This window comes from Corvus moneduloides, chromosome 4 (assembly GCF_009650955.1).
Source record: "Corvus moneduloides isolate bCorMon1 chromosome 4, bCorMon1.pri, whole genome shotgun sequence".
Taxonomy (NCBI): domain Eukaryota; kingdom Metazoa; phylum Chordata; class Aves; order Passeriformes; family Corvidae; genus Corvus; species Corvus moneduloides.
In genome coordinates, this window is record NC_045479.1 from 52,045,902 (window position 1) to 52,073,760 (window position 27,859).

Here is a 27,859-nt window from a genome sequence, read left to right on the forward strand (position 1 = left end):
AGGAGAAAAAATTGGTATTATGTAGACAACCTTTTGCCTTCACTTAGTTCAGTATCTTCAAGTTCAGTGATTTGTGTCCAGATCCTCTTTGCCAAAGACTCAGTCATTCTGCTTTATCCCTTCAAGTTTACAAGAAAATTGTCAGCAGAGAAATAAACAGGGAAAAAAATTGCAAATACAGAAATACTTATTTCTATTTATTGGAATTTGAAAATACTTATCACCAAAGCTTAAAAGCAGACAAATGTTTCTGAGTGCTAATGTTGTACTGTAAAGGAAACCTCACAGCATATTATAGACCATAATATATCCATTTAGTTGTAGCCACATATATTATATCCTCATATAATAACTTCTTTCAGTGAAAGGCCAGTATTCATCTGTCTTGTAAAAAGGCAAAAAAGAATTCGTTACGGCAGATAAACCCAGTTTATTTCAAAGTCTGTGAACAGAATTATTCTAGGCTTCTTCCTCTCCACACACCCAGAAATATACCAATGTTACAATAAACACTGTCTGTACTTGGAACAACTACAAGCTTCTTTTAAGTCTGCACTGAAAAAAAGAAGTTTCTTTTTTTGTTTTACTCTAAACAAAAACACACCACAAATTCAAAGCATGAAAAGAAGAATATGAACAAAACCAGAAAAAGAATCTAAGTGAAACAATGGTATGATCTAACCTTGACTACTTTCATCCCAAAATCCCCTTTCACCCATCTCAGGGAACATTATTTGTTGCAATCAACGAATAAGAGTATGCATCCTTTTTTAGGTGTGGAATGTTTGTTTTATTTAGAAAAAGGAAAAATGAGTGTGCTATGCCTCAACTTGAGAGGAATTTACAAAATGTAGTGATTATTTTTCTAAATTACAGTATCCTGAAAAATCATGGGGTTTGATTTACAGAATAATACAGTAGTGCTACAGTACAGACAAGTCTTGCACAGCGCTTTCCAGCTGCGAGAAAATAATTTATGGACATCAAGTCCTTTTCCTACACTGCATTATCTTAGATTTTTTTTAAAAAAATCTTTCAAGACAGAACAGGAATAAAACAGGGCAAGCCATGAACCCTTATGAGTGCTTAGAGACCATTACTCCACATCTTTGGTATTAAACCTCGTAACTGAAATTAGAGAACTGACTAAAAAATTTATTCGGAATTTTTAATAGTGCACATTTTAGGATCATTTAAAAACAAACAAGGAACACAGGACCACAACTAAGCTTGCTTATTCAGATGCACAAAACCAGTACCAACAACCTTCATTTGATTGCTTTAGAAATGGGCCAAAATAACCCAAACACTATTTTTCTCTTCTTTGATATAAGATTCCATCAAGCAGAGGCAGCAGAATTAGAACCTTAGTATCCTCCTGACTTATGAATGTCAAGTAATGCAAATAATGATTTATTACTACATCGTTCTCTGTCAGGCAGTACAAAAAGGCTCCCAAGTATCACTTATTAGAGGCTGAGGCAGGAGGTGCAGTCCATAGCAGGGTTGAGAGGCAGTGTCCCGATGAGTACAGCAGAACCCTACAGAGATGCAAAGGCCAAGGAAAACACAAAACAGAAGTGATCAACATCTCCAAGTTGCAAAGTAAAATGGCTGGGTTTGGGAAGCATTATATGACTCAAACACAGATTTTCTTTTACTTCAGAGTTTTCTTAGCACAAAACTTAGGAAGTTTATCAGTCAAGGTCAGCAGAAAGAAACCAGAAATTCTGTTGTGCAGCAGTGCCTTGAAATAAAAAGCTATCCACGAAAGAACCTGAACAGGAGAAGAAAAGAAGTTACAGGTTATAAATCCTTCTTGAATGCTGGCATGTCATTACCCAGTTCCCTGCATGGAGTTGCACATCTATTCGTGCAAAAAAGATTATTTATTCTGGATAGAAACTACTAGGGAGAGGCTATACGGAAAGACAGTTGAGAGCTGAGGTTACTGGTTGCTTCTTTTCTGCATCCTTGTGCATCCCAAACAACCCCCATAGCAGTCTGAAACGCTCTGCACAGAAAACAGTATCTTACAATTTAAAAAAAAAAAAAAAGTAAGAGAAAAACAACGGGCTTTCCTCCACCCTGCTCCACTTGTTGATTAACTTGTGTGCTATGGCATACTCAACACAAATACAAAAAATTTAATATATTAATCCACAGAACTACTGCATGTATTTTTATTCATACCTAAACTAACTTCAGTAAGTAGACCAGCAGATCCTTGCTTTTAAAAGTAACATGTGTCTCTTGAGGGAACCCTGCTAGGTCCTTCCCGGAGGAAGCTTATAATATGACTTCATTTAGGAAAATTACAAGCCTATAATCCTTCCAAGCAAATCATCATCATATTTTGTTAGATGATATCAAGTTTCTAACACACCAAGACTGAGTTCTTTCTACATTAATGTGTTAGACAGAGTGGTCATCAAGCAAGTTTTCCTCCTAGAATCATTGTGCAAGAGGAAACTGCACTGAGATAATTGACAAATTAACAGTTCTTATTAATACAGCCTCACTGACATAACAGTGAATGAAGTGCAGATTTCAGTCCCAAGCTGAATGCAATTCAATTTGGTTAATTCTTTATCAGGCTTTTCTTGACACTAGTCCAGAGATGGTGCCATGGGGTACACATCACTAGGGCAGGAGTTCAACCTCTGCCCTATTTACTGTGCAGAAAGCTGTGGCCACTTGCCACAAACTTCGGTTTAAAAGAGGTTTCAAACACGATTGTAACTAATGTTTCGAAGGATAATAATGAAACATGTAGTCTATTTCATTCTCAGGATAATAGTATTTCCATTAGCAACTTGATAACGTGAGTGGATTACACTTACAAAACGGGTACACAAAAGCAAGCAAAGATGACACGCCAGAATTTAGAAGGTCAAGAAAATTTTGAATTCTGACCTTAGCTGATTAGGAGGAGGTTCCAAAATCAACAACGACACTTAATAAAACAGAAAGTAATACACTTCAAAATGGACATCAAGCACAGCAAAACAAGCAGCAGAAATGGAGAAAGAGATTACAGCAGCACTCTAATATTGGGGTCAACAATGTCGTACTGCCACAAAAGTAACTGTTGTGAACTGCACCGACAGGACTGCTGTGTACGGAAAAAAAAAAGCAATTACTCTGCTCTGCCTAAATAAACAAAAAATACCCTGCTATCTTGACTTTTAACTGAGACCCACATGCAGTTTTTTTCTAAGTCTATCTTAATGCATAATCCCCAAATGGAAGAATCTAGATAAGAATTACATGACCTATAAACCAACCAAGGGATAAAAGAATCAAGTCTGATTTGCAGGAACTGTGAATAAGAGAAGTAAGGATCAGACATCTTTATCTCTTATCTTCAAGGTGCCATTTTAAAATTATTTAGAAATACATTTTATTTTTTAAAAATACTATTATTTATAACAAATCTAAAACATATATTAAATACATTATTATTTTAAATATGCATTTTTAAAACATTTTTTTTTCTAAAAAACTGCTGAGAATAACCATTCTCAGTATTCCCTGGCTGCTGCTTACCTATTTGCAGTTATAATATTGAAGAAAAACAACCTTCCAGTTACAAGGATAAACAAAAAATTTAAAAGGAGGCTGTAAACCATCACAGAAGTCTGGAAACAGAGACAGTTTTTCTTAACACAGATAGCCTACAAGGTGTGAGCTAATGTCCCCCTCAATATTAAGCCCACATTTCTATACTATTATACGCAAATCTGTACCCAGGTTATAGAATATTAAATCTGTGGCAGCCTGAGATGCTTTGCATTCAATTCAGGGGGAAATTTTTCCCCCAGACCAGGACTTAAGTGTTTGTATACTTTCTAGCAAGGTCAAATAATGTTATACCTGTTTTTGTATATATATGTTATTGTTAATATGAATAGCATACACTGTACTAGAATTAAACAAGTATTCAAAATTACTTAGTAAAAAAAAAAAAAAGAGAAAAAGGCATGAGCTTTTATTTTTATTTCCAAGACTTTAGTAGATTAGGATGTTGTCTTTTGTTTTTTTGGCAGCACAAACTGCATTCCTCAATGATTAGCAGATGCATTTTATTCCTATCAGAGAACAGCAAAAAATCTTCTAAACAAACAAAAAAATTAACTTTTCATCCCTGGTAAAATATAATCAATGAAACAACGTTGTGTTTAATCCAGCCTCTGTTGATAAGATATTTCAGTGCGTTGTGTTAAAGCAGCTCAGAGCAGTGGTGGTTTACTCAAAATTATACAGTGAATTAGATATGTCAAGGACAGCATTAGCTATTTTTATGTAATTTCTGGTTTTAAACCAGTGGTTGTGCCAACCTGAATTATATGCCATGGACAAAACAGCAGACACATTCAAAATCATTCAAGACTATTTCATTAAAATGCAGGATGCATTTTCTTATCCAGATGATTGCTTACTTTTCTGCTAGGCTACGAATTGTTTTTCCAGCATGTTTACAAAATTAATTTAATTTGAAATTAGTGAAGGACACACATAGAAAAGAATTATATCTTTAAAAAAGTAAACAGTATAACTCAATTTTATTGTACAATCATGTGCCATTTGTGTCTTCTGGAAACACAGGCTATGACCCCAGTAGTTGCTCCCTACAGGCAGCACTCCTACACCCCTATAAATTCTTTGAGGCTCTGGCAGAAATCCACAGAGGCAAAAGGTGTGTCCACACAGAACAATTTAGAGACTCAGGAATACATATTTTCGCTTCTCCTTTGTGACAAATGGTACCATGAAGTAAAATTACTAATTTCTTATAAAAAAGATAACACCCAAATTGTGTTCTTCCATATACATATTAAGGTTCACCTTGGCATTCCACACAACTGAATCAGACCCAAAGTGTTTGCTTGTAAAAACAAGATTTTATTTTACTTCTATCAAATTATATCTACAACAAATAAATGCAGATAAATTTAGGAAATGAAACCCAAGCTTATTCCAAAATTAAAAATAGATAATTCAGTTACTGTTGCATATCCTATGTTGTGAATACCACTATGTGGTTTCACTTTTAAGAAAGGAAATACAAATGAGAAGCAGCACTGAGCCTCAGTGTTTTGATACTTGATGTGCAAAACAAACCTTTCCCAAATGGCATGTCAAATCACTGACCATGCAAGCTTTTGCTAGTGGCATCAAGCCGGTACTTTCACCTTAGGCAACACACAAACCAGCCAGTCTCAAACGCTGAAAAATTCTTCTGACTCCTGAGAGGCTGAGATAAAAGTACTAAGGCATTCATTCTTCCTACAGAGAATGAAACTCAACCCACATTCCTTTTGCAATTAAAACAACAAAACCAAACCAATCCAAGAAAAAAAAAAAAAAGCAACACAACCAATCAACAACAACAAAAAGAATTTAGTCTTATAAGCACTCAATCCATACTTTGAAGACTCTTCTCAATTATTACACAAAATTTACTGGTCCATATAGTTAAGAATGTGATTAATGCTCCCTAAAACTCACACTATTTATACATGATAAAGTAAATCATACCACTGCTGCTGACATACCTATTGAAGAGAATCTTAGCTCTGTGTTTCATGGGGTTGGATAATATCACGTATTGCAGATCAGATAGATAAAATCCTCAAGGACAAATTGCTGAACCTCATTCATCAACTTACTTCCCCACTTCATCACAGCAAACTACATAAATCTCACAATAAGGATTTTAAGAGAATGAGGTACCTCAAACTATTTTGTAAATGAAACACTGCTGTAATTACCACCTGTTCAAAAGTTCAAAACTAATTATTTGTTTTCTGTCATACTTTTAAGAAACAAATTACCACCTTGACTTCGTAAGACAGCAAAGTCCGTTCAGTTTTTCTACAACAGGAAGTAAATAAAGCTTTGCAACATATTTATCTATGGGATCACCAGGTCTCACTTGAAGGTGTTACCAGAATCTAGTAGATGTTTCAAATATACAACAGCTTTCACATCTTTATATCAATAAAAAATACCAAGCCTCTTGCTATAATATTGCATCACTATCAACAATATTATCCTGCCCTATAGAGCAATTCTCAACAGAACTACCATAGCAAAGGATATGTGCATGAAGAAAAATAAATGTACACATAATTACTGCGACTTCACAGAATGGCTCAGGTTGGAAGGGACTCCAGCGGGTCATCTGGTCCACTCTCCTTGCTCGAGCTGGGTCATCCCAGAGCACATTGCACAGGATCATGTCCAGAGAGTTCTTGAATATCTCCAGTGAGGGAGACTCCACAGCCTCTCTGTGTGACCTGTTACAGTGCTCTATCACTGCACAGCAAAGAAGTTCTTCCTCAGAAGAACTTTATTTAGGTGGAACTTCCCATGCATCAATTGCTGTCCGTTGCCTTGTGTCTTACTGCTCAGCCCCACTGAGCAGAGCCTGGCTCCATCCTCTTGACACCCTTCCTTCAGATACTGACAGACATTTATGAGGTCCTCTCTCAGCCATCTCTTCTCAAGGCTTAACAGGCCCAGTTCTCTCAGCCTTCCCTTCTAAGAAAGATACTCCATGCCTTAACTATCACTGCTGGACCTGCCCCAGGAGCTCCATACATCTCATGTACTGAGGACTTGATAGAACAACATACGACCACCACATAAATTTACCTGAGAGTATGGTTACAGAACATCATTTTATACTGAGGCCCATTTAAAATAAAGTTATCAAGCAAGCAAGGAGAAGAGGAAAGAAGCATTACAAATATTTCCTCTATAGCTCCAGATTTATTGCAGGAAAACCGATCGGCTCCTCTGCACTGTTCTTCTCCCAACCACAATAAGACTCTAGATAGTAGCTTTAAGGTGACAGAATGAGATGATCATCCTTTGAATGAGATTCATTTACTGCACAGACCACCACAACAACCTCATCCCAGAGATGCATACCAAGACTACAAACATGGCAAGCCATGGAGTTTGTATATACTTTGCAAGGCAGAGAGGATGAAGACTACTAATAGTAACAAGGGACATCTCCACACGCTGTTGGAAATAAAACCAAATCTGTACTACCTACCAAGCATTTAAGCTTCTTTATCAAAAGCTCAGCATGATCTGAGGCTGCATGTTGGAGTTTTAACCTTTTCTCAGTAGCAAGCTGATCTCACTACAAAGCTGGGGGAAAGTACTCTCCAGTGACAGACACTGCTCACAGCACTGTTGGCATCCTAGTTCCTCTTGTTCCTAGGGGCACTGAAATCTATGCTCCACTGCAGTGCCCCTTGTCATCTACTCATCTCCCATGTGAGGTAGCATTTGGATAGGCTTTGGCCCTTTGCAGGATTAAAAGAGCATGTCACTGGCTGAGCAGAGCACCCAGCAGAGAAAGCACTGTACATCAGCTCTGGGAAGAAGGGCAGCAGCAGGCTCAACACACAGAAGGGCCATGCTATGCCTACAGGATAATGGGATCACACTGCATATATGAGACTGCTGCTGGTGCCTGATAACCTCCATGTGCATGAGGCACCCAGAAACAAAGCGCTTCTGTGGTACAGGCAAGTCATTGCTACTGGTCCATATTAGCACAGGACAGGCCATCATTTGTGAGTGATGAGATGAAAGACGCTTGAAAACGGAGAGGAAGTCAGTCAGTGACATGATTCTCAACAGCTCTAAAGTGACTCACTTCTTCCTACTGAAGATGCACAAGTCAGTCCCAAAATCTGTAGTTTCTAGACTGGTTTCTGAGCATCAAGATATCAAAACAAAGATCCACAACCTACATCTTGGCTAGGTGCAATCTTACAGCAACCACTATCAAAACCATAAGCCATATCTGAGAGGAATAATTTCACAGAAAAAAATATCTAGGGACAATGTATTCTTTTTATATTTTATATATTTACATAATTTGTACACTTAAATATTTAGTTAACAACTGGTATACATCCACTAACTAAAATCCAACACAGCCATTTTCTATCCTTTGATGTGTAATAATCTAAGCATCATCATGGATGGGGAAATCTAAAGTTATGCTGCATAGGAATTTACTGTATGTCATTACCTATGTAGAAATTTGCCACATCAGGAACATATAAATTCCTTTGAGGAACAGCATCCCTCAGTGATAGGCTCTATGCACAGCTGACACAAAGATGCTGATATTTAACCACTGCATACTCTAACAACTCCTGATGCAATCCCCTCTGAATCAAGCTGTTCTAAGAGAAATTCCCTGTTACAGGAACTCCTTTAATAAACTTCTGCCTGAATCAACTCAAATGCAATTCCAAAACCATTCACATGCCACTGATATTCAGCTGACCAGCAAGCACACGAGCAGCCACGGCAGTTCTGTCAACCACCTCCCTAGAAAGTACAAGAGATCAAGGCTGATCCAAAAGCAGAATCAAGTGTCTGGGAACAGGTCAGCAGCTTTCTAGCAGCAGCAATACTAGCAAACACCAGGTTAAACACTTGTGAAGTGATAACTCAACTAACTGGTGATACCACAACAGATCAAAACAAAAAACCAAATAAAAAAAATTTTTGCTACTAGGAGATGGTTACTTTCTCCTCAGACAAAAGACAGCTGAAGAGAGGGTGGGAGAAGGGAAGGAAGCCAGCCAGTCACAAGAAAGCAAGTCTTATGAATGGGGGGGAGACTGTCATGTATTTCAATGTAAAGATGTTAACTGGACTGTCATGAGAACTAGCATGTGTTTGTACATATAAACACGTTGTGAAACTTTCTGCCACTAATACTGACTCAACAGTCACATTGAATGCAGCGCAGAGTTTACTCCAGCAGCTCCTCCTGTCCTGATAATCTTCCAAAGTTCTCCTCTCTTCTACTAAGTCTGTTCCACACTCTTGGCACTGAGGATATATGAGGCCAAGGCTGGAAAATTCTAAGGTGCAGCTCAGTCTACAAATGAAGATACAAACTATTTTTGTATTACAAAGATACAGTACTGTATATGGGGAGCAAAAATAGTTGAACAATTCCAAAAGAGTAACTATTGTTAATGCCCTGTGAAAACTCTAATGTGATTGAATTTCAGGAACCCTGGGTGAAATACCATTTAATACAGTCATCCACCATTTATTATAAACATCAATGAAATACTGAGGAAGGATAAGGTTTTTAAATTTGTGGATAACACCGAAAGGCAAGCAGATGGAAACAAATTATAGGGGGGAATTAGAGCTACAAATTACCCAGAAAAATATTTATTTATTTTCACCAAAAAATTCCTCTCAGGATGCATATACCCTTAACAAAAGTATTAGGAAGCTATGCTTGAATCCATGGTTAGACAGAGAATTTTAGATGATTAAGCAGGAAGCCAGGAACACCTATTTATAGGTTACAGATGCTTAAGCTAAGAAATGAAATTTCAAGCAGCAATACCAGCTTAAAGTCACTTCCTCGTCACACTTCTGCTGTGTTCTCGTGTCACTACCTCAGGCCTACATAGTATTAGGAAGCATTGAAAATTGATGAGATAGGTGAGCTCACCTGCCAGGCTGCTCCAACCCATGTGATTTTGCTCACTAAGGAAACTTAATGTAGCAACAGAATGCAACTTACGATAGATTAGAGGACAACTTTCAAGAGTGTTGAGATGCCAAGCACAGCAGCATTGGGCTGCTAGTTTTGCTCACCCATGTCATGGTCTCACTTCAAGACTATCAGACTTCTGACATTAACAAAAATTACACATTTTCTAAGAATTTATGTACAATCTTGGTTGCAGACCAATGTGAGACTTCTCAGGAAGATCCTTCCAAACTGCAAAACGATTACAATATTTCCAGTACTGTTGACAGCAAAACAATTGTCACAGGGTTATACAGCTGGACACTGGCAGGTAAAACATAGAGGTTTACAATAATCATGCCTCAAGTCCTACACAGTCTCAGGAAATTTTAGTGAAAAACTCAGAACTGAACATACATATCACTTATATGACTCATGGACACACTGATTACCAATATAAGTAGAAAGACCTGCAGCCGTTACACTCACATGTCAACCCCCTGACTTCACTGGAACCACAGGTTCAAAAACCAGAACTTAAGTTCTATTTGAAGAACAAGTTCTCTTTGATCAATTTAAAATTTTAAGAACAAGTTCTCTGTGTCTGCTGGGGATTCATTTTATGGACACCTAATCTTTACACTACAAAAAAATCTGTAAGCAGACAGGTATTTTTGCATAGCACCAATCCACCTTATGATCTTATTAAAAAAAAAAAAAAAAAATCAGTTTCTTGTATGTTAGTATTTTTCCCCAAAACCTGAAAACTAAACATTTAGGAATTCACTTTTTAAATATTAATTTTCCAAAGTTCCACTAAAATTTTAAATTCTTTCTACATTATCACTCTCTCCTTAAAGCACTAAGAGTTCACATTAAATGTGGGTGGTCACTGGATGGCTGCACTCAAGAGCTGTGGCCAGTGGCCCAATGTCCAAGAGAGTAGAGCAGTGACAAGTGGTGTGCCTCAGAGGTTGGTATTGGGATGGTGATTAGACACTGACACAGGTTTGCCAGAGAGGTGGTATGTAACCCACTCCTGGAAGCACTCAAGGCCAGGTCTGGATGGGGCTTTAAGCAACCTGGTCTAGTGGAGGGTGTCCCTGCCCATGGCACGGGGGCTGGAAATAGATTGTCTTTAAGGTCCCTTCCAACCCAAACCATTCTATGGTTCTATGTAGAGCACATATGCCCTGAAGCACTCGGGCCGCACTTAGAGAGGCTGGTTCCGTGAAGCAACTATTATTATTTACTCTGCACTCTTACTGGGTGAAATGGTCAGGACTTCTGCAGAAAGATGGAAGCAACGGCCTGCAACAAACAGGTGCTTCCTCCATCCTGAAGTGATTAGATGTCATCACATGACAACAGCAAGCTATTAGCTTGTGAACAGCATACCTGCAGGCTTAAAGCAAGTCACAAAACTTGTTATGCCACACAAACAACTATGCAAATCAACAGCTGAAAAAGATTTCTTCATACTTAAAAGAAACCCTGTTGGGAAAACATGTGCTGATTAAGACACTCACACCTTGAGAAGTTTCAAAAGCTCTAAAAGAGAGAAAACAACACGACTGTTGTACAGTCATTAACTAGCCATTTCTGGTGTGGGTTTGTGGTTTTGATTCTTTTTCTAAATAACTCCCCAGTCAGTATTAAATTAATACTTTGATAAAAGAGAGGAGCAGTCAGCTGGCTTCACCAGCAAAGCCATCATGGGCTCCAAGCCTGGGCAGCATTATAGGCCATGCAAAACATTAAAAATATCTGGAATATGCAAAGATCTTCACTCAAGTCTGGAGTTATTACGTTGCCATTTAACCTCTTTTAAATGTGAGAAAATGGGAAGATAAACAAGACAGGTGAGTTACACAGCCCCTTAGTGGCTCAAGCAAACACGTGGCTTAACATATGATAGCATTTACCTAAGAGGAAAAAACCGTAAATGTAATTTCTGTATTTTTTCCTACTTCAGCAACTCAGAGGAGCCAGTAACCAAAGGCACACAGGCTGGTTCGACAAGTATCTCTCTGCAAACAGCACATTCAACTTCCTTAGGAGTTCACGGCTGCTCTCCGTAACGATGCATTTAGCGCTTTAGTTAAACAAGGGCTGAGCCCTATAACCCATCTGCCAACAGGGTTCGCGGCCCCGTACTCCACCGAGAAAGCCAAGGGAGCACCACCACCGAGCAGCAGCACCATCTCGTTTTCACCGAGCTGACTTTGTTTCAGCAGGAATGGGCTGCCACGCTGCCAGCGTTTCACGCATTTCCCTGGACCGGGGCGCCCTGCCGGCCCGACCGCCGCCACCCGGAGCCTCCTCCTCCTCTTCCTCCTCCTCCCCCTGCGCGGCCACCGCCGGCAGCTCCGGGCGCTCGCTCCCTGCCCCACCGCCGCCTCCAGGCTGGTCCTGACCCCCTTGCCGGGCCAGGACGGCGGCGGAGCGGAGCACGGGCGGGAGACCCCCGCCCAGCGCACCGCACGGCTCTGACCCGCGGCCCCGGCCCGCCTCACCGCGCCCGGGGCGGGAGGGGATGGGGGAAGGGCCGGGCGGCCCTGGGAAGGGCACCGCGGGGGAAAGCCAGCAGCAGAGGCAGGGGCTGGCGACCAGCAGCTGCCCCGCGCAGAGGAGAGAGATGCCCGCCCGGGCGGCGGAGCCAGCGGCGGGAGACGGGCAGGGGCCGCCCCCCGCGCAGCCCCGCGGAGAACGCGAGCACCTACCGGGGCTGTAGGGCGCGGACACTCGCGCAGCGTCCCCTCGGCGACCCCGCCGCGAAGTCTGCCCCGGCCCGAGCAGAAACCGAGCGGAGCCGCCGCCGCTGCGCAGCCGGAGGGAGGAAGGCGCGGAGGGCGCACCCGCCCCCTGCCGGTGGCGGACCGGGGCTGCTCCGCCCCGCCCCGCGCCGCCCCGCCCCGCCCCGCCCCGCCCCGCGCCGCTCCGCCCCGCCCCGCGCCGCCCCGCCCCGCCCCGCCCCGCTCCGCCCCGCCCCGCCCCGCCCCGCCCCGCCCCGCCCCGCCCCGCCCCGCCCCGCCCCGCTCCGCCCCGCCCCGCCCCGCCCCGCCCCGCCCCGCCCCGCGCCGCCCCGCCCCGCTCCGCCCCGCCCCGCTCCGCCCCGCCCCGCCCCGCCCCGCCCCGCCCCGCCCCGCCCCGCCCCGCGCCGCTCCGCCCCGCCCCGCCCCGCGCCGCCCCGCGCCGCTCCGCCCCGCGCCGCCCCGCCCCGCTCCGCCCCGCCCCGCCCCGCTCCGCCCCGCGCCGCCCCGCGCCGCCCCGCCCCGCGCCGCCCCGCCCCGCCCCGGGACTCGGCCCGCCAGCGCCGCGGGGGCTGCGCTCTGCCCTGCGCGGGAGCGGCGTCTCCGCACTGAGCGTGCCAGCGTGCCCCAGACAGGCTGGTGCCCGGGCCTGGAGGCACTTGGGCGCCAAGATCTTTCTGCTTGTTTTCTGTTATATTTTACATGCCTTTGATTTTTTTTTACTCAAACATACCAGAAGTTCTCTTCTGTTACCGAACAGAAATGACATTTTTTGTTTTAAAATAAAGTCCAACCTTTTTCTTTTACAAACATTATGATTAGCAGGACTGAGCCACTCTGTGTTATTGAATAAGAAGAAAATATAATCCTGTCTCTTTGTCCTTTTTTTTGGCGCTGATTTTCCTCTAACCCTGCCACGAGTTGGGGTAGGTGGGGACGAAAGCAGGAAGAACAGCATTTTATTGTGTGGAAGATTTCTACTGGCCTAACTCCCTCCGCTGGACTATTGCTGGGGTGGGTATGGAAAGTGCTGGGGAAGCAGAGCTCTGTAAATTCCACTATTGTCAAACCAGCAAAAGAGCATTTTTACAAAATCAGCGTGGCACTGCTCTTAGCAGAGAACAAAGCCACAGCCAAAATGTAGGGCATATCACACATCACTAGTGTCAGGTAGACAAAAGGAAGTTTCCATGTCTTATTTTAACGACTTCTGGTTAATAGGTCTCTCTTTTATTTGTTTTAAAATAGTGTACTTTGAAACATCCTTGGTATGGGATGGTTATTTGAACATCAATCAAGTAATTTCTTTAGTAAATTTTCACAACACAATGAGGTTTCAGGCATACTGTAACATCAAAATAAGCAAAGGAGTACCCAGTGGGAGCACTGCACAAGGAAAGAAGGTATTTATAGCTTTTAGTTCTAAATGGTAGTATAGATATATCCTGGTTTGACAGTTATCATGATATTAATATATTAATATATGAAATATAATATAATAATTAATATATGAAATTTAACCATGTTCCCCTAATTACTAGTTAGTGGCACTGTCTACAGTAACAGATTAGTAAGGTCATTATGCTAACAGAGGCTGACTCCTTTGATAAGCAAATGTTTGCAATAGAAACAAACATTTTTAAAAGATTACATAAGTAGCAGTATCAAATTATTAAAAGAAGAAATAATATTATCTGCACAATAACCAACACCTCAGAATACATCTGTATCAAAGTCAAAGAAATAAGTTAGACTTGAGAATGGCTGCAGCTGAATCCCGTTGATAATTTACTTGGCTGAAAAGGTGCCACAACACACAGAAGGTGTAGAGTCACACTTCCCTGAAAACGTGGCAGCTGATAGAACCAAAGGAGAAGGGGTATGCCAGCCCTCCCAGTATCTCAAGAAGGCTCACAGGTCCTCTTTTCCTTTTTTCTTTCTAATTTGTCATGTAATTGTACCTTTTTCATATATTAAAATTGCTATGCCCATTAAGGTGTTCCATAAGAAATACCTACAGGAGTAAAATCTATACCTACAGGAGTTTGCTTTTTATTATTGTCTATGATGAACTGATCATTTTTTCTTCTGTAGATTAAGTTTGTCATGAAACAGAATGTGTTTCATAGCCACATATATTCTAAATGTTTAATTGTGACCTAACATATTCTAAATTTACAAGTTTTAGTTCCAAAATGTTTACATTTATTTAAAAATAAATCAACAAAATAACTTGGTTTTATTATTACACTGTTTAGGAAAAATATATCCTATACCTATTTATTTTGCAAACATCAGAAACCAAAGTATCCTAAGAATTTGGGCGCATTGGGCCTGAACAGAGATGACCTTGCTGGCCTTATTCACATCTTTGACAAATTTCTTTGCTAGTGTCTCTAGCATTTGACCTGAACTTTCTTGTCTCTCTCATAACTACATCATTTTACTAAGTGAAATAATCACATTGTAGTATGATTTTGGGTTTTATCGAGAATGAAAAGATTTCCTTCATGTAGTTACAGGAAAACTAGATGTACTGTGTGTTTCATTTAGCATCCTAGGGATAACAGGGATAAATGAAAATAAAGTAAAATACAGAAGCAGACCCTTTCAGGTGCTTTACCTCTGTTCTGTTGATTATTGCCTCTGGCAATAGATGTTCTGCTAATTAGTCATCAGTCTTGATGGTCATCAGTCATGGTATCAAAGCAATTTCTGGTGACTTTTAAAAGTACTATTTCCCTGTAAGCCTAAACTTCATGTTCATATACTATAAACTAATACTTCTGCCCTAGCAAATCTGTCCATGGCACTTTTGAATGAACCAGCCTCAGATTACTGGCAGTGACCCAGCTCTCCAAAATTTGGAATATCTGTGGCATAGAAGTTACTTTTCTCAACACAGTAGGCCAGGCATAGGAAACACTTTGCATTTTATAACACAAGTATTACAGTGCTGTGATAAATAAGATGCAACCCCAAGCCATATTTTAAATATTACAGAGAGGAAAATAAAAGAAAGAAAAGAGAAAACAGCTCCTTAGAGAATGCTGCAGGCAGTTTGACTTGAAGAAATTGGAAAATGTGATTTTCACCAAATTGTGAGCCTTTTAACTGTAAATAGAAACTAAAATGTATAAGTACAACATGAAGCTCATTCCTCTCTTCTCTCCTGCGTCTTCCAAACATGTGAGAACATGTATGAAAAAATCTTCCTTAAAATGACATCCTCTGTTGGCTTTCTGATTGGTGTTATCAAGTTTTGTATAAGCAGTAGGGGTGTGTGTCTGAAAGAGAATGTAATATTTAGCGTTTGTCCAATGATGTGCTAAAATTTAAAATATATACATTCAGTATATATTTTTGTGACTTCTCACCCCATTGCAATCAAAAGTTAATTTTCAAGCAGCCAAAATAGCAGATCTGATATGAGATGTCTGGGTAACAATGAGTATGGAATTAAAATCAGTGCTCCAGTTTTAGATAAGAAGCATCTGAGGAACATTTCCAACTGAGTTTGTACTCATTTAGATCAAGAACAAGCATCACTAGCTGGAAATTGTAGATGTCCTGGGAGAGACAGACTACAGATTGTACTGTTCATGAGCTGCATTGTAAAAGGTCACGAGCACCACTCTGAACATCTTGTGACAGCATGAGAATTCTTCCACGCAATAAACCTCCTCCAAATGTAACTCTTTGTCATAGAAAACATATGGAGTCCGCCTCCAAGTTTATTAATGTTTCATTTTAGCAGGATATTTTTCCTCATCCACAGGCTCTTAACCAGATCCTACCTTTCCCGAGGCAGAGCTCCATGCATCGCTGCTGCTCTCACAAAAGTTCAGTTCCTCCCCTCCCTCCCAAGTCCTCGCTAAACTGCCTGTATCCATCAGTTGCACCACCCCATATGTGAACTAGGCCATGACATCACAGCTATCCCAATGAGATTTTGTGGCTCTGCAACTGCATTCAGACCTCTAATCCCCCCTATTGATTCTCCCTGCTGCATGCATTCATGTACAAGCACGTCAGATAAGGCACCAGGTTGAGCTGATGTCAGAAAAAGAAAAAGATAAGAGGGCGTTTTCCCTTATTGCTGTGTATTTGCTTAAGTTGACCTCTTTCACCATGTTCTGTTTATTACATCTCATCCCACACTGCTTCCTTACTTGATTGTAGGCCATTATCTCCCTCCCTGTTGGTTTGTCATTCCTAAATTACAGCTCTCCTATGTTTGCCAGTCATATGGCGGAACTGCTTTATCTCCCCTTTGTCAGGAACACCCTGTTTGTTCCTAGCCGTTGTTGACACTCAGATAAGATCTTATAATCATAAAAACTAGATCCCTGTTATTGATGCCAGTTGCACGATGCCAGTTGATGATCTGTGGTGTCTCTCCACTCCTCCTCAAGACTTGTCTTTCCTTTCTCTGGCAGGATCAACCAGAAAACTGCTTGGGCCACTGTGTCCTTGACCCTCGCTACCAGAGTCATAGAGTTATGCCTAATATGTTCACAGCTTCCCGTGGCCAATATCAGTACTGCCCATGCGGAAGAGTAACAAAGGATGATAGTCTAAGGCCCCATAAGTCTTTCTTCAGTATCTGAGATACAAGCCCAAGCAAGAAGAAAATGCCCTTTGCCAGCAGGTGAGGTCAGCCTGTGGGGACCTTCTTCCCCATAGCAGGGAGTCTGCCCCTGCTATCACTTGCAGGTTCCACCTGGTATTGTTGTAGGTTCTGGCTTAGCTGGTGCAACTGTTTTCCTGGACCGAGCTCCTGGACCCTGCTGCCAGGACACTCAGTATTTTGTAGCGGCAGGTCTGCAGATAAGAGTGGGAGCCTTCCTCTTGTTGCTAGAAGCTGCAAGTTTCCAGACTTCTTTCCCCTCACCTGTGTGAATGTGTGAGGAATGTGCTCTGTTTTTTACAACACATCCCAAATGATGAGAGAGGAATTGATGGACAGTCTTTCCATGTCCACCCACATCTTAGTGCTTAATCAGGATAACCACTCCTCCATCTTACCAACATATAAACCATTGTCAGTAGTTATCATGTCTGTGTTTTTTGAGTGGAAAGGAAAGAATTCCATCTTCCAAGAAAACTCTCAGTGTGATGGAGCAGGACAGGGCAGCTCAGCAAATAGCTGCAGGGTAGAAACTGTACTCAGTTAGGCCTTTAGGTGTTACTATAATAAAAAATATTAAATCCTGTGTATCCAGAAATAGGAAGCAGCCTGTATAACTAAGGATTCTGCCAGCTTACACATTTTTCACCAGGATGGAATGACTGGACCTCATCCATCTAAGCTTCAAGTGATGAGTAAGATAAAAAGTGCAGAGGCGGTGGTGATCACTCCGTCCCTACTGTCATGCTTGGCTAGACCACAGAAAAGAAATTGCATCCTTAGCTAGGATAGATAGGCACAGCCCTGAAAAGGGGATTCTAGCTCTAATCACAGAGTTACAAAACTGGTACTGGAGGCATCTGACTGACCTTGAAAGTGAAAAAGAGAACTTGGACAGCAAACACACTTTGGGTGCAGCAGACCAAAATGCAGAAGGTTTCAGGTCAAAGGGATTTATCTAGAGACCAGACTAGGCTCGAGCTAGTACAGGCAGCTCAAATCTAATGAAAGGATCCCTGGCAACTGTGGAAACTCCAGGAACAGATACATGGCGATGCAGCAGAGCTTATGGCTCACCAGCCATAAGATCACACTGTAAAAATGATCTTTTCAAGGGCCAGAAGATACAGTACTCTGAGACTAAAATACTGAAGCTATGGCAGTTAGGATGCTGAGGTTAGAAAGCATTGCTTTGCAGTTGTGGGCAAAAGAATCAGAAACATGAGAACTTCTGGGATGACTTGGAAGTTGTCGGCTCCTCTTTTAACCCATATGCCCTCTGATACTGTTCACTGGCTATCTTCACACTGGTGTTATGCCTCTATATATCTATGTAGCAATGGTATTGCTGAGCATCTCTAAGTAGCACAAATTTTCACAGTTAAATGCAAGCAGACTCTGGCTTCGCCTGTGGCTGACCAACTCCTGTCTCAAAAGGTCCTCTGCCTGGGACAGAGGTTCAGCCTTTCTGAACAGTAAAACAAATGCAATTGAGACTCTATTCACCACAGGCATGGTGGTTTTCTGGGCACAGCAGTTTAGGAGGAAAAAATATTTCTCATTGGTTACTTCCTTCTACTACAGCGTTGATGTGGTCACTTAAACTCAGATGTCTTTGAAGGAGACTTATCTCAATAGCTAAAGTGTTATGGTATGAGAACCAGCCAATTTTAATAGTAGTCTCATTAAGCACAGTACCTTGTCAGAACTGACACCTCCTTTTTGCAGCAGGACAGTCCCTCCTTATACATATTTATCTGTTTCTCATGCTGCTGGCTTCAATAGTGTACAAGCCTAATACCACAGATTTTCTGACAAAAGAATAGTATTACTTTCACTGAATTTTAAAAACATATATATCCCATATGATACAACTACAGATGACTTTTATTTTTGTTCAAATAATGACACTGGAAGAATGTTTGCTTTGTTTTGCAGCAATGTGCTGTACAAACATCAAAGGAAAAAAAGAGCTCATAAGGTACAAGAAGATGCAGCTTGTAAGTTATTCCAAGGCAGGCATCCTTTTGTGCTGTGGTGTTTTGTGCTGTGCTTTTGCTGGGTCTTTTCACCCAGTTTGTTAAACTTGTGTTCAAGTTTCAATTTGAATACTAGTTTGTAGATTGTCCAGACAGGAAAAATCTCCTAGAGCCCCGCCTCAAAATGCAGGGGTGCGCACATCCAGAGGAAGGCAAACTTCTCCTAAGAAGCATGAACTTCTTCCATCAGCTCTGCACAGCAGGCCACGGCCTGTCTTTTGACCCTGTGTCTCTGTAGGAAATTTCACTAGTTCTACAGAGTGTGACGTTGCACATGTGCCTCACAGCATATGTGCACAAAATATCTTGCACTTCTTAAATAAAGTGCTAACAGCCCCTTCTAGAAACACTCCTAAAAAAACCCAGCAATTTTGGGTTTTGGCACTTGTATTTGCCTGAATGTGGTCTTTCTTTTTCTTCTTTGTTCGTTGGTTTGTGGGATTGTTTGGGGGGTTCTGTTCTGTTTTGTTTTTCTTCTTTTTTTTGTTTTTTAATTTTCAGCAATAAATCTTGTCAAAAGGAAAATCTATTAACTACTTAAAAGTAATCTAGGCAAGACTTGAATTCTAAACTTTTGTTTCTTGCAATCAGTCTTTTATCCTGCAAACAGAGCATAAAGGAAAGGAAAATACTGGAGGAGAGAAAGTCTGTTATGCTGTTGCACGGTTAGTTTCTAGGCAGGACGTATTGAAATTAAAGTCGCATGACTTAGACTAGACAGAGTTGTTACTGTAACAGATTTTTGTTACAAAGCATCCTTCTTATGTACTTTCTTTCTCAAAGTGCTGTGTTTCTGTTAAAAAATCACTGAAGATATTTCTCTGAGTAAAATGGCTTAAATTATCCCTAAATCTGTTCCTTTTAGAATTTGCTAGAACTGACTGGTTGATCAGATAAAGACACACATAGTTTTCGTAGCTGTCAGGAAGAAGCTGGTGGTCTCCTAATTCACCTTTCTACTTCCCATCAGAACCTCAAAACTTTCTTTTACACTCCATCTGGTGAGGGAAAGTCTAGTCTCTGTAAATCACCCATGCCATTACCTATCTATGCTTATGATCCCAACATCTGACCTAAACCTACCTTGTTGTAGTGCATGCTCATTTCTTCCTCTCATCTACAGTGATGATGTACAGAGAACCACCTATTTGCTTTGCCTGTGCTATTTTTGTTTGTGCTATTCTTGTTTGAAGACTTTTTTGTTTTCTCTCAGCCTTCCCTAAACAAAGCAGTCTCACTCCCTCTAATCCTTACTCACCAATCATGTTTCACAGACTTTCAGTCTCCTTCTCTGGATTACAATTTCTTTGTAACATGGTAGCCAAACCTCAACACGCCTCTCCTATTTAGGCATCACCAACATAAAATTATCTATGGCACACAGTACTCTTACATGATGTTTTCTTCCATTTTTGCCACAGCAATTTCTTTGACTGATGCTTGTCTGTGGCTGTGTATGACCCCTACATCCTCACCTGTGGATCTGCCACCCTGCTGAGAGTTTCCGGTCCTATATTTATGCAGCTGATTTTTTGAACTCTAAGTTGTAGCTTTTTTTATATCATTTCTGCTCTCTGTCAAGATCTTTCTGAAGACATTCCTGTTCTCTAAAACCCTCACAGGCTCCTACAGATTGGTTGTAGCTGCTTATTTAGCAATTCAATGCTCCATCACAGTGGGAGCAGTGTTCTTTACTAGAACAGGACAGGATAAACCACTGGGAGTAGCACAGGGATTTTGGCAATACATAGCTGAGTGCATTTTTCTTCCAGCAGTATTGCATACATGTCATGGAAGTTTCTTCCAGGTCTTGAGTGCCAAGATTGCACCTGAAAATCTCAAAAAAGGCAGAGTCCACAATCCCCCTACCATATTACAGCCACTGCATTTCTCCTTCCGCATGGCCTCTTTACTTGGTTAGATCACTCACCTAAATAATTTTATTTTTCTTTAGCATAATAGGGCCTCTGATGATTACCTGAGGGAAGATAATTAGTCTTTGTGGCGTTTGAAGAAACATTTCTTCTTTATTAACAGAATTCTCATTGATATCACAGCAAAAAATGTCATTAATCTGACATTTGCCCACCTACCCAAAAAATATGTTTGCAGTCACAGAGTGGTTTTTTACTTACTACCATTTTAGAATTGGAATAACTGGAAAATCCTACACTTTTTGAACCTGCTTTTGGAGCTACAAGATTTTATTTCTTGTAGCACTATTAGAAGCTGTTTAAGTGAATAAAAACTGCTTACAGAGAGATATACCAGGATTTCCATAGGAAATATCCCTTTCCAGTATTTAGGACTAATCTGGTATTAATGCCTGTCTTTGATCAGAAGCAGGCTTCCAGTTCAATTAATTGTTCTGAACTTAAGAGCATTTGTGGACATATAAGAAATGTGGAAGTAGAGAGCAATTAATTACTTTCTGGTATCAGCTTCACTTGGTAACAATTTCCCTAACTGAAGCCTGAATGATGGAACTGGAACTTAGATTTCAGCTAGAGGGTGGGGTTCCTGGAGCAAACCCGCAGAATCAAATGCCACTGAATGTTCAGAGTGCTTTGCTCATTAACCTGATCCGACCAAACCATGTGGGAGTGGAGAAAAAACCAAACAAACCACAATCTAAAAAACCCCCATAAAAAATAACTTTATCTACTTCCAACAGAGAACAATCTGGCTACAAAATTTCTGATGAAACACTTCTTCATTAGGGTATGCCATTCATTGAAATCAAAATGTTCCACAGAAGAATTTCCATTTTTGACCAATTTCCAATGGAATCTAGGCGGGTTTCCAAGACAGATGATCCTGCCAGTTCTCTTCTTAACAGCCATTTGGCTGGTTCTAGGACATCTTGAGCTTACAGACTGCTTTGCCTCGGTTTTGATGGAGTGCTGAGAGCTGGGAAGGAAGGACCCTCCACTTTGTGGCTTCTTGGCAATCCCGATTCCCCAGACATGTGGGGGCGAGGCTGACAGGCTTCCCCAGAGCTGAGGCATCATGCCATGAAAAGACTCAACACTCCTTGGTTTCATTCCAAATTTTGAAATATTAAAATCTTCTATTGTGTTAAAAAAAATTGCATTTCTTGCTGATACTCTAATGAGTCTATATTCCAGATCAGAGCCTAATCCTGTAAGTATGTGCATATCCATTTATTACAAGCTGTGGTATAAAATTACACAGATATTAATGAAGTTCTGGCAGGCTGGCTATACATAGGCATGTAAATAACAAAGGCCACACCTGAACATAAGACAGTAGTGCCCATGGTGATGTGGTCATATAGCACTGCTGTTGCCAATGCTTTCTTCACAGTACTTGACAACTCACTACTTCTTTCAATATATATTCGAAGTACTAATATGTGATATTCCATTTTAGAAGCAAAAATCTGACATGGAAATGTTACTGGTTTTTCAGAACCACAAAACACATTTGTATAATTAGGTTTACTATTTCAAAGTCCAGCATATTCTATTAAGAGTCTTATTAAGAGTCTTAGATAATCATCCAATTCTGTCTTCAGCCAATGAAAACAACTTCCTTGCCTGTTCTTTTTTTAGCTTTCACTTCTCACATGCTAGTCTTGCACTCAAGGGATTTACAGCCCTTACAGCTCAGCTCACAGAGCAAGTATGTGTCTGTTTCTTTTCCATTCCTGTGTGATGCCATTGCTCCTGTCTCAAACTTGGCCTAAGATGGCAACATGGCCTATGTACTGATGCTACTTTGTCTTGGTGATCTACACAAACAGGAGAGTAGCAAACAGCTATGGAGATGGCAGTGACTTCAAAGCCACAGCAGATTTTTCAAAAAAAGGCTATTTGCTCTTCATGTGTTTCATGGTTGTTTGGCATTCTCACACTAAAATGTTTTGAGAAAAGCTCCAATACCCATTTTGTGATGCACAATGTCAAATATACAATTAGAGTCACTAAATGTGATGAAAACTACTAACAATCCACTAAATCAGGGTAACGAGTGGCCCACCAAAGAGTAGAGCTTCAGTCCAGGATGCCTTTTGGAAGCTTGATGATTGGGCTAACAGAAACTTCATATAGTTGTAAGAGCCGAGGTGCAAAGTTCTGCACTCAGAGCAGGATTACCCCATGGGCTGAGAATTAACTGGCTGAGTAGCAGCACTGATGAGAAGGGCTTGTGATGGAGCTCACAGTGAATGTGAAGCTGCATATGAGCCACTAACGTGGTGATGGGGGTAGGAGCATGTCAGGGAGTTTGTCTAGCCTGAACAAAAGCCAAGAGAATAATACAATTACTGTTTTCACCTGTATAATGAGGGAGAGAGAGAGGGTTTAAAGGTGAGACACGCTGTAGTCCTGTGTTGAGTGGGAATGGACCAGTCAACCTCCACATTTCTATGATTCCATTAAAACTGTGTTTTCTAAAATTTTATTTGATTAACATTCAACACAATTGTCTAGCTGAAACCAAGACCCTGGAAGTTTCTTTATTGCAAATAACCAGGATATTATGGGAGGATATACCATGAAAAAATATGTTTTGTTCTAGTCATGGTTTTTCCTGACCTTTTTTCACAAATATATAGTATTAGCCACTGTCAAATACAGAGCTAAAGGGACCATTGACCTATCTACTAAGGAAAATACTGGTTCTAGATTCCTAAGGGAAATTACAACAGCTCATACACATTTGTAGAATGTAAACATTTGCTGAAGGTAATAAAAAGTCTGACTGTCTTCCAGTCAACAGTCACAACTGATAGACACAGTATGTTCAGATACTGCCTCTGAGGCAGCATGAAATCCTGGCACTATTCGACGTCCAGGAAAGTTTTTGTATCAATTTCAGTGGAGCAGCATTTCAAGCATATAGTTTTAATCTATCGATTTATGAGAGTATAAAACCATGCTAATTTACCACTCACTTGACTAAAATAGAGAAGTATGAGCATTTTAGAAACCAAACTAAGCAAAAGAGTGTGCCTTCTGAAGGATAGATATGTGCTGGCAAAGATGAGGCATTGGTTGGATTCTCCATTGACCTAATACTGCTTGCACATATTAAATGAGTTTTAAAGGATCCCTGCTTTTGCTATCATGCCAAATATACTGCCACATGATGAATATGGGGGAGATCCTGACTCCTTTGAAGTCATGGCAAACTTCCCATTCCCTCTATTGCCCAACACCTTGTATGGACACGACTGTAGGAACCACATGAGGCGAAATTTTGACAAATGTGAGCAAGAGCTGCTGGCTGTATCTAGTATCAAATTATCTGTTTTGTGGTGATTAAACTTTATTTCTTGCTTAGTCAAACATCCAGTCATGTTATGGGATAACAACTACTGTGCCATAGATGGAAAACACAGAGTGACTGGGAAGCAGATGAAAAGCTGGTGACTGTGCCCACCTCAAAACCGAGGCTTTTCTCTCTGTTACAGCATTCTTAGGCTAATCTACACTCAAGGATGATCTTATTTCTTGATTTTCTTTCCAAAATACTGGGTCCCTAATTTTCCTCTCTTTGATTTCAAAGTAAGCTGAATCAGTCCCTCTGTGGATACATTTTCATGTTATTCTGTTGCAACATTTTGTATTTAATGGGCTGCTTTTAAATAAAACTCCAGTTTATTTGTTAAGCAAAACCTCTGTGTGGTTTTGACTCAATCTGAAATTGTATGTGTCTTTAGGCTCCTGCCTAAATTTGTCTTGGCTTACTTCAACAGGTCTCATTTCTCTGTATGTTGCAGTGATTGGGAACTCACTGGTGACTTTTCTTGCTCTTTGATAGGATTTTTCAGTCTTAGAACTTAACACTTCTCCAGGATACAAACAGAAAATACTGGGTTCAAGAACAGGACAGGGAGTTATTTTTCATAAGTCAACTACTTCACTCAGTTGACTACCTGGCCAGACAGAAAAACACAGCTGAAAAGGCACTTAATAGGTATAAAGTTAAGTTCAGGTCGATTTGGCACAGAGTGGAGAACCCCACCCAGATGAGTCAGAGATATCAGTGGAAGATTAGTTGTGCCTATCCTCATAATTTCTTACATGGGTTTCCAGCCCAATATATCCCCTCAGACTTCCTATTCTCAGTTTAGTGTATACAATGTTTAAACTGTTTCCAAGCTCTCTTAAATAATCTAAGAACCTAAATTGGTTTGATTGTAATGTAAATGGTTATCATTCCCTGATTACACTGCAGTCTGGCATTATGACTGAACTTGCATTGGGACCACAATGGAAAACTAGTCTGCAGCACAGCTCTACCAGGCATTGCACACTCTTGCTTTACCAACTTTGGCAGTTGGTTACTGCTTTTATGAATCACCTTTTGAACTACTGGGGTTGTTGCCATTTGTCAAGGATTTCTACATATCTCAGTGTCTTCATGTCCACATGTCCAGGACATACAGCCACTCACCTAGTGCTTACTTGTGCTATAGTGTGTAGGCACAGCCTGAGAGGTTTATAGCATATGGGATCCACTGTGCAACTGATTTTGCATGCACTGGAAGTAAGACACATTTTGAGCACTGGTTTTGCAGTACATGCCTTTAAGTTCACTCTGCACAGGCAAAACAGCTCTGTTGTGCCTGGGGTACATCAGGCTCCATACATATGCAGATACATATGATCTGTGTCAGTCTGAAAGAAGATTGCAGGGCTAGTAGACAGGGTTGAAAAGATGACTGTCTGCCTCTGACTTCTTTGACTTCACCAGCAGAATGACATGCTGCCCAACACATGCCTGCAACATCACTGGTTTCAGGCAGTGTAGATCCTTTCCCAAAGGCTACAAGATAGTTTGAAATCGGAGGGCCAGGGTACTCATCACTAAGGAAAATTCTCATCTTAGAATTCATTCTTATTTATTCTTAAGTATTCTCATCTTAGTCTCATACCCTGGTAAAACCTATGTAAAACTTCGCAATCACAGATTCAGAATAAATGACTATGCATGATTTGTTGCTTCTCTAAGTCCTGAGGTAGTACAGCATGACCTCCCTCTCAAACCTGTGTGACCAAGGTGGACATTTGCCACATAATCAGAATAGAGAATGTGTCGCATGAAGAGACATCACCGTGGCTATCTGCCTTACATGCTTGATAGCCAGTGTGTGGGACACTTTCTCAGATGTAAGACTCAGCTTCCTGTAAGGACACAGTGCTGTCCTTTTATCCCAGTGCTTTGAGAGCTCTCTCACGCAACACAAAGCAAGGAACAAAATGCAAATCTGTATATCAGACAAAACCAAAACATTAGGCTTCAATACTGAAAGAAACGAAGGGACAGCTAGTGATGCCATAGCTGCTAAAAACTAATTTTGTTTTCTTCATATGCAAGCAAACCACCAAACCTGCCCACGAGAGCTTCCTCAGTTTTAACAAACTGCACATGTATGAGCATGGTACAGTATATTTCTACTGTAATAATTTCCATTGCATAGAAGGGCTAGTTTTTGAGTAAGCTAAGCAATAGGAGAATCATGTAATGGTTTGGATTGGGTTTGGGTTGACAGGGACCTTTAAAGTTCATCTAGTTCTAACCCCCCTGTCACTGGCAGGGACACCTTCCTCTAGACCACATGGCTCAAAGCCCCATTCAACCTGGCCTTGAGCACTTGCAGGGATTGGGCATCCAAGACTTGTCTGGACAACCTGTTCCAGTATCTCACCACCCTGAAAGTAATCCTTTACTAATTTACTTCTTCCTAATATCTAACCTAAACCTACCCTCTTTCTGTATAAAGCTGCTCTCTCTAGTCCTATCACTACTTGTCATTGTATAAAGTCCATCAGAGGGTCTTACCAGAAACTAATATAATTACTGCTTATTTCTCCCTTTTACTGACACACATTTGTACTTGGAGATAAATTCTGTTGCAAGACATAGCTGTTGCAACACTGGTAAATACCACATGATTTTTTCCATTAGACTTGTAAGGAAAACTATGAAGCAATATCAATTCAACCCTAGCTGCAGTGGCTTGAGATATGAAAGTCTATACATATACAGGTTTTTCCACTTTGTTTTGCCAAAGTACTCCAGTCTTGGAGGATGTAGAGCTTGTAAGTTGTTCTGATCCCCAGCATGGGCCAAACTGAAAGTGTCAGCCTGGATGATTATTGTGGTGTAAACATAGGCCTGTGTGAGATAACTGACTCAGTTTTCACTTTAAAATACAGAATAAAAAATAAATTAGTTCAAATCATACTGTGCCTTTTCGATCTTCAGGCTAAGACCTTGAAAAAAAAGATATCTAGTTAATTTTTTGCAACTGTTGCTTGATGAAAGGAGTATTAATATGGTGGTAGTAGGTTACAACATTTAACACTGTAGCCTTGACATTTCTTATTAAATATTTAACTGCTGGAAATGGTATACTTGACAAGCATCTGTGGAAATGAAACCTGGTTTTGAGAACACAAGGTTGATACTGTAAAAACAAGGATGAGGATATGGATAAAAGAAATATTATAAAGTTGGCACATTATTTTTTGTCTCCAAGACAAGATTTTGATTTTTTGATATTTATTTGAATGCATATTTTTGCTGTGGGGGAAAAGGTTTGTATACTCACTAAAATAAGTGCCTTTAGTACACAAACTGGTTTGGCTGGGGGGGGGGGGAGTTGGATTGTATGTAAAACACTCCTTGTGTTTTTAAAGCAGACTACTTTTGAAACATGGTGATGTAAAAAAGGCAAACAGATGAAAAGATGGAGAACCTCACAAAGATAGCAGTTCTTTTGTCCTTTGTACATGACCTCAGTATAATTTCTTTTTGCAATGATGCTATTACACTAGGAAACATCTCAGTCATTTTGCTTTTGAGAGTTAAAAGCTGGTGCTGATCTAAGTCTCTGTCGGAATTTTACCCTGACAAGTAGAGA

At 40.8% G+C, this 27,859-nt stretch overlaps 1 protein-coding gene across 1 annotated transcript in view; it reads right to left on the minus strand.

Moving 5' to 3' along the window:
* FAM3C (FAM3 metabolism regulating signaling molecule C) overlaps window positions 1–12,414 on the minus strand; it is a 31,117-nt gene extending 18,703 nt beyond the window's left edge. The window contains 1 exon segment of the mRNA XM_032106821.1: window positions 12,265–12,414. The gene's annotated coding sequence lies outside the window, so the exon portion shown is untranslated.
* Between the last annotated feature and the right edge of the window lie 15,445 nt (window positions 12,415–27,859).